Consider the following 8,991-nt stretch of genomic DNA (forward strand, 5'->3'; position numbering starts at 1 on the left):
GGCTGGGGAACAATAAAACCAAACACTGCAAAGATGTTGAGGGTCCTGTGCGTAACGGGCTTCGAACCTTTGCAGCCGCTCGCTGCCGCTGTTGGTGCTCACGCAGCGTGTGCGAGTGTGTGCGTATGGAGGTTGGCTGCGCTCTGCAGTGGATCATCATCATTCATGGATAACAGGGCAATGGAGGTGTCAGGCATTCTACCCTGTGGGGGGCATACCGTGAGGCGCTTACGTTTCCTGGTTTTGGGTCCGAATCAGAAGACCTCGCGTGGGACTCGGACACGGCGGCGAGTCTGTCTTTTCTCGGGCGATCTCTTACGTCTTTCGGATGAAGCGTTTCCCCATTTCGGCCCCATTCGTGCCGCTCTGGTCGCACGGTTCCCTTCACGTGATAAAGTTCAACAAAAGGAAACATTGCGAACAACTCCACAAAGGCCAAATCTGAAAAGTGAAACATTAAATAGGTAAATAAAACTGACACATCGCCAGTTAGCACAAATTTTTGATAATGTGAAATAGTAATAATCCAGATTTAAATGAAGAGATGGGAGCTTTCTGTTGGGAGCTGTGCGAGTCTGGGCCTGGAGGAGAGAGGCGAGGGGTTCGAAGACTCTGCCGCTGAGGCTCCGCCAGTCAACGGCCCCAGTAGGGGACACATGTTTATTGGAGCGATTTTCCTTATTTCCAACCATGACGGCGCCAGGTGTCAAACAATAGCTCACCGCAACTCACTGTTCGCCAGCACCTTTCGAAGAAAATTATAGGAGAAAGGGTTTTTTTCTCTGTTTTTTTGCATGACAATCAGATGCAATATCAAGAAGCTACTTCTGCAGAAATGAATCACGAGAAAAGGGTCAGTCTTGCAATTCCATCTTGAATTACATGCCTGGAGAACACATGATGAAAGTAATCTGATTGTTCCACTTAAGGAAAAATGATAACATGGCAAAACGCTCAACCAACTTCTTGATCAGATATGGAAATCTGGAGAAGTGGAGAAGACGAATCCTAGTCAGTGATGCCGCCTGCCTGGTCCTACAGCACCTACTAGGTCCTACAATGTTCAGTCCCTCCCCCATGCCATGTAAACATTTCTTTGTGCTCCATCTCCTGACCTTAACACGACTTCATCCGTGTTTTAGGAAAACATTACAACGCGCTTGCGTTGTGTCGCGATATCCCTTCCGTCCAAGAGAACGTGCACGTGACCCTGAGTCAATGTGAAACACGGTAAAAGCGGCTCGTGACGCACGGCACACCGCCCGCTCTCCGTCACAAAGCCGTTTCTCGGGACAACGTGCGCTGGAACGGAGCGCAAGGGTTAAACTTTCAGACAGCGAGCTGATTAAAGACAGAGGTGGGCGAGGCGGGGGCGGGGCCGGGGGCGTGGCGGGGGGCGGGGCCTAATATGAGGCGGAGTTGTGGGCGGGGCCGCGAGTGGGGGCGGGATAATAGAAGGACGATCCATTGAGAATTGGACGCGGTTGCGCTGGCCGAGATTGAGCGGAACTACCGAGGGCCGTGGACGGGGGGGGAGGTGGGGGTCCTCCACTACGGCGTGGTCGATTCAGCCTCATCATACGCCGTACATAATGGCCTTAACGGTTACCTTAGCAGCAAAAGATCTATTTATAGTTCGCAAGGACACCCGGCCGAAGTACTACAAGTAGTTCCACTCACTCACTGCAGCCGGCAATCCTGCCTATTAGAATGACACGTCCAATTTAATTGTATTAATTAATACAGTTGTTGTTAAAGGTACCGCACGCCCGATAAACTTAACACCAGGCTGCAGAAATCCCCAAGCGTTTGAGTTTTAAACGCAGCGGCAGTCAATAATCATACTTCCTATATTAGTATGTAGCTCTTCTGAAAAGCCTGTGTGTGCGCGTGCGCCTACATCTGGAACGAGGACTTCATAAGATTAGTGGGTAAGGTTATGCGCAACATTTTAAAGTAATCTGTGTCGTAGGCTTTCTGAAAAAAAAATCAAAATATTTTACATGTGGTCCTAGGCGATGTTTGAATTTGATCCTCTTCTCTGAGATTTTTTTCAGCTGCCCCATAATAAACAATTTCAGCGTTAATATTCATTATCAGTATTCCTGATGTGTATGACTTCAGGTAATGTTCAACCCCACAGAGTACATGTGTGTAAAATGTGCACGCGCTTATTTTGCATTGTCCGGAACAAATTCTGAACACCACGTATTTGAATCAATTTACATGAAAAAAATTGAGGTCTTTTTTTTTTCCAATTAAGAAATCAATAAATAAATCAGCTTCCAGAGAGGATGCTCTTGTTGTACAGAGAGAAGGCACAAAAACTATGAGGTAGCACTCACACAGTGGGAGTAGTGCCTGTCCATCCGCCAAGCCTCCTTTGGGGACACTGTGTGGGGGTGGGGGTGGTGGGACCGGGGGGAGGAGAAGGGGGAGCAGAAGGCCGAGCAGCCGGACAGCTGAGACAGGCAGCGAGCCCCACTCTTCCCGGGATGAGAAGAATAGGGCCTGCTGCTGCCCAGACACCTATTCACAGTGTCCATTATGCAGCGCCTCCATTAACTGCAGCGCTGAAATACAATCTCCATCAAAAAGAAAGTCATTATTACTAGTCATCATCGACACAGGGAAGACAAAAAAGCAAGGTGACCGGGCATTATTTTCCAGGTACTCTGAGTCTGTGTCAGCAGGGTAAGTGATCATTTTTACTCCCACACCTAAGTACCTACCACTCCGCGTGAACTTTTCCATACGCACTCCAAAAACTTAACCTCTGCTAACCTGTTAAGAAATCTGAGCAAGTGCTGTTTATACACATTTAATGTAAGAAAAAAAATATTGAAATGACTGAATATTGAATGATAAGCTGAGTCTGATCAATTTTGCAAGTGCAATGTTTGTTACATTGTACCAGCCTCATGTAGCAAGTACATCTTAAGATGTTTCACGTCACGTATGATAGTAAAAATGTGCACATGTACAGTATTCTCATTTTCTTCCAAAGGCCACGTGTACTGTAAGATCTCTTTCTCGTCTGACAGAACAGAAAGTCGGGTCTCTCTCAACTCCCGGTGTCCTTTTTCGGAGAACATTATCATAGAACATTTCTTTCCAAATTCTTTCTCTCCAAAAAACCTGGTTTGAATTAAAGTCGCAACATGCATCCCATTTAGGTTTAGAAATTCAGCTCTGATTCAATTTCTAGCTAAATTCTCCATTTGTCTTTGACAGTGCTGAGGGTAATGGTCTGGAAGAAGGAACAGGCTGTTTGTGATCACGACAAGAAGTTTAAATCTGAATTTATTGTAAAGTGGGCTGAAAGCAAAAAAAAAATTAAGTTCTGTGTTAGTAAACCTCATTGAGCATCATTAGCACATAAGGAACATAACAAAGAACACCCTGGATTAATGTGTGACATGCAAAGAATTTAACTCTGCCATGGATGGTCTTAAGCCCGGCTGAGAAAGGAGGAGGGTTGGGCGTTGGGCTAGCTACCCCACACCATAAAAACCTTGCCAGCTACAGAAACGCCAACAAGGAAACTTCATGACATCTCAGCTCTTAGGAACACCTGGAGAATCCTTGTTGCCCCAGGAGGGGTGGAAGGCATAAGAAGAAGATGCAAAGAATTTTTTTAGAATTAGCTTTCCTAAAAGTTATGAATGACCTGAAACTGCCGTATCCTTGAGTTAACATTCTTAACCATGATATCCAATATTGTTGGCTCTCTTCTCCTCTTAGAATCATTTTACATACATAGAATGTACAATGAAATGAACTCACTCAAGACAACATTATTTATTTAAGACATTGACTATAATGGCAAACTTTTTTTCCTTTGATAGTGGATTTGGGAGAATAACAGCATGTTGTGTTTTACCTGATTTAGAGCCAGTTTTACATTTGGTTCAGAGGACATGTACCCACTGAGTTATCAACAGCATTGTCTTTGCAAGTACCGTAATGTGAGATTAACACACACACACACACACACACACACACACACACACACACACACACACACAATCCGCTTGTCCCAAGCCTAACCCGGCAACACAGGGTGTAAGGTTGGAGGGGGAGGGGACACACCCAGGACGGGACACCAGTCCATCACAAGGCACCCCAAGCAGGACTCGAACCCCAGACCCACCAGAGAGTGGGACCCGGCCAAGTCCGCTGCACCACCACGCCTCCTTCTGAGATTAACAGTCTTTATCAAAAAGTAAAAGTAGTGTGTATTGTCCCAAGGTGTTCAGGTACATTCCTGCCCATTAGCCAGCCCCCTACATGACTGCATGCACACATTCACGCTCGCACAGGAAATGTTTTGCATGGTTCGGCATGGGACTGTGACCGATCGTCGACATGGTTTGCATAGCCTTGCTGGTGGGAGCTGTGTTCCGTGCGCTCTGCTGTTGACATCAGCGTAAACATTTTGAAAGTTAATCTGGCCGTGGAATTATGTGCCATTCCTCGCCGGCTTTGTGACATTTACAGCTCAGACAGAAATAGAGTGAATTGGCAGGGAGGGGAAAAATGTGGCCCATTGTACTCTCATTATGGATTTCGAGAGCTGGGACAATCGCTTGCGAGACATTTTCTCCTGTCCTAATGCTTTGACGGGGCGGCCTCTGCATCGCGTGGCAATGGCAATGCTGACAAAGGAATGAGGAGCACCACTTCCCTCGCATTACATTTCTTACTCAAATAGATAACCAGTAGCGCCTCCATCGTGTAACACTCTGAATTATCTCCTCACAGCCATCGGGGGACTGTGATAAAATGGCCCACCTGAGAACTGTGCTACTAGGGGTGATAATAGCTGCCGAAAAGCCGGGCACCAATTGAGTCCATTCACAAGCCTGCTTTATCTTACCTTTGACAAACACATTTAAGGGAGTTCGTTTCATTATAAATGATTTTTTTTGCCCAGTAATCCATTACGCTGCAAACATACACATGCATTCAAATTCAACGTCCATGACAATGTCAAGAAAAGAAAGATACTTTTCATATGAATTATGATCTTTCCTGAACGCGTCCCATTAGTCAGTCAGAAGTCTGGAGAAGTTCACTCAGTCGCCTCATGCACATCCACCCCCGCACACAGAAAAATAAAGAGGCGGTGCAGCATCCAGTAGGAAATATCTCCTTTCGTGGCAGAGAGCAGAAGACGTCCACCGCATGCATGTTGATGCAGACCATTCCCCTGCGGCACATTAATCGCTCTGCCAGAAGGACCGAGAAAACGCTGTGCTGAACATCCCACGGAGAGAATCACCTCGCAGGAGCAGGTGTCTCACCGAAGGACACGTGTCACAGGGAGGACCACCTGGACAGGTGAAGTCAACCGGGGATCAAGTGACACGTTTCATTTGGGAAAAGCCAACCCATTTTTAGAACATGTTCATGGAGAATGGCTGCCTCTTCTACAGTGCAGAGAGGGTATGCAGTTTTACAGTATAATGTGCATTATAAAAATCAAATCGACCTGGAAATTTCAAAGTGACTTTTTTCAGTGTTCAGTCCTTTTTGTGATTTGAGTGCCACCTTGTGGCTATTTAAAGGAATTAATCGTAGTGTGTGTGTGTGTGTGTGTGTGTGTGTGTGTGTGTGTGTGTGTAAAAAAAGTAATTATTGGACAGTTGTTCAATGGAAATAACGATATGTATGATAAATGATAAAATTTATACATACAGATCAAGCACCATCACTGCAAGATAATAAAAGGGACAAAAAGTGCGCACAGCTGAACAGTGAAGAGGGGAAGTACCACATTCCTGGGTAAAATACCACAACAGTCCCCCACGGTTTCGAAGGAGCACTTTCGGGATTCGATAATAACGCTCAGTGATTGTGTTGTGTCTCGCGACGTGTGCGCGAGCCTGCTCCCCGCAGCAGGTGCGACTTGCGAGGAGCCTCGGCTTGCGATGTGGGACAGGTATGGAAATGAAAGCCTGAGATTCACTAATGTCGCGCTTATATATAATATGGAAAAAAAATCGCTCCTTAAAAGGAAAAAGATACATATTTTATAATATTTTAATTCTTTCAATATCGGGACGCACTTTTTTCTAGCGCACTGGTTGTTTGGGTCGGGTGATTCATATATTTCAATCATATTCTATTTTACAGGTGAGGCCGCTGAAGAAGGAGGTCCGCACAGCGGAGCAAAGTTTTGGTCTCTTTTATTATGTTTTATCTTTGTCTTATTTTATAAATAAAACTGATATTCTGAATAATAAATCCAGATTGTATGAATAAGGGGGTATATTTTTTATAAGCCGGCGTTGTAGCGCGTTTACGGTTTAGTTGCACCAGCCTGGGACCCCGTTATACAGGGTCTGTGTGAGTGTTACCTTTTCTTATGCATTTACATTTATTCGTTTAGCTGACGCTTTTCTCCAGAGCGATTTACGCTGTTCATCTAACTACAATTATTTTACCCATTTATAGCTGGGTAGTTACTGGAGCAGTAGTGTAAGTACCCGTGCCTGGGGATCAAACCTGCGACCTTCGGATCCGTCCAACTGTAACCATATTAGCTGCCCTCGCAAGTCTACAATTTTTACCTTATTTTACGAACGACGGACTTGCGAATTTTCGAAGATACGAGCATCGTCAAGTTAATAATATATTTCATGTTTATTGCCCTTTTTCACTCTTAAATACATTGCCTGCAGTTCCACTTCCCGGCGTTAGGGGGCAGAAGGACGAGATGTTCCCATAGAATAGAAGTTGTTGGCGGGAGCGCGGCGCGTCGTTTCTATGACGAGTTTGTTTGCGTGTTTTCTTAAATGTATTATTGTTGTATCCAGAATCCATACACACACGCACACACATTTTCAGGAACCGCTTGTCCCATACAGGGTCACGGGGAACCGGAGCCTACCCGGTAACACAGGGCGTCAGGCCGGAGGGGGAGGGGACACACCCAGGATGGGACGCCAGTCCATCGCAAGGCACGATGTGAACAAAAGGAGGCGCATTTCTCTTCTTACGTTATTTTGGCTGCAAACGTCAATAAAGCAGACGCTGGCAAACCCGTTTACGTGGTCAAACCGTCACTTTGTGCTGCTCACTTTGAGTTCGACGGTTTGCCGCGAGACGCGGTCGGTTTTACACAGAAAGTTTTTGATACGTCCTGCTCACGCGCTCCTCTATTTCTCTCCCCTCTCTACCCCCAGTGGGAGAACAAGGCACCGGTGTGTAACGCAGAACACGCTCTCAATAATGAATAAGAACTTCTGTGAAGTTGTGGAGATGAGTTATTTCCTCGCCGGGCATTTAAAATGAGACTTAGTGTCTCTCCATGTTAATAAAACTTAAGGCACTGAAATAAATGGGTGTCCTGTCCGGTGTTTTCGGTACTGTGTAGAAAACATGCGCTCGTGGTGATAATACCGTGGCGCGCAGCACCTTGGGTTTGGATGGCCTGAAGAAGGATGCAGAATCAGGTTCATCTCGAACGTTTATTCGTACACCGGCACACGGGGAAATAACGCTCTCGGTCCGAGGACCCCGTTTCCTCCAGGACCTGCGCTTCTAGCCAGCCTTCCCAGCCTGCTTAGCGCCCCCAGGCTCTCTTCTCTCTCTTCCTCGGTGTTCAGTTGCTCCCGAATCCAGCCTCTCATGGTCCTGCCCCATCCCACTACTGACACCAATGTGGCGCGTAGCGCCGTGGGTTTTGATGGAGCGAAGAAGGATGCGCAGGCAGCGTTCATCTTGAACGTTTAATTAGAACGCTCTCGGTCCGAGGACCCCGTTTCCTCCAGGACCTGCGCCTCAAACCAGCCTTCCCAGCCTGCTTGGCGCCCGCAGACTCTCTTCTCTTTCTCCCTCTGGCAGACGCAATCACCCCCTTATATTTCCCGTAAGCCACCAAAAGCCAACCAATTACAATAAACACATTTCCGGCTCAAACACAGTAACGCAGGTCGTTACAATACATTCTTATAGAGAATCTTCAATTCGTTACCTTCAGCTGATATTTTTCATAAAACCTAGTCTAGGCATAAATCAAGCAGTACTAAACTTTCATCGATTATGACATAGTGGGCAGACTTAGAAACAGTTCTGGATTGTAAACCGACCGCGTGGTCCCGGTCGTGTTCGTAAATTGAGGTACGAGTGTGGTAGCAGCTGGAACGGCACAGCGGAGTCTCTGCTTTGAGTTCCACACACAGTTCCGTCGGGAATGTGGCCCTGAACCTGCTGGCCTCCCATTGACGCAAAGAAACAGAAGCAACCACTCACACCGCTACCATTTCACTTAAGACCCGATTATACTGGATTATTTAACGCAAATAAGCTCTACCTTTAAGAATTCAGCAGAGTCTTTACGGAGGCCTTCTGCAGCTCTGTGGTCCAGAGCGAAAAGACCACGGGCTCTAAATGAGCGGTAATGGGGGAGACCGGCTGCCGTGCAGAAACCTGTCTTAAATATACAGGAAAGTATGAGCTCAAAGCACTGCAGGTGGCACCTTACAGGTCCGGGGTGATGGTTTGACACTTGACCTCATCGCTTTCGTTATGGATTCCCCATTTTCTCCCCCATTCAGATACATGTATTCATTTAGCTGACACTTTCCTCCAAAGCAACTTACAACATTACGATAGTCACAATTACTTACCTCTTTACACAGCTGGGTAATTGTTACTGGAATAATTGGTTAGGGTAAGTATTTTGCTGAGGGGTTCTACAGTTAGAGAGGAGGTTCAACCCTGCACCATTTGGATCCAAAGGCAGCAGCATTAACCACTACACTACCAGCTGTCTTTGGATATATGTATCTCAGGCAAACAGGAGACTTTAAGTTGCTCTTAGTGTGTGTGTCTGTGAGGGACTGTCGATACGTGCGAGTTCCCTGGTATGGACACACAGTCATAAGTGAAAATGGTAATGTATGAATTATTTAAAGATATTTCTATGGAGCAGTGGGCACTCTTTCGGTATTCACAAATCATTCTCCTCTTAATTTTTTCCCC

The sequence above is a fragment of the Scleropages formosus genome, chromosome 14 (assembly GCF_900964775.1).
Source record: "Scleropages formosus chromosome 14, fSclFor1.1, whole genome shotgun sequence".
In the NCBI taxonomy this organism is placed as follows: domain Eukaryota; kingdom Metazoa; phylum Chordata; class Actinopteri; order Osteoglossiformes; family Osteoglossidae; genus Scleropages; species Scleropages formosus.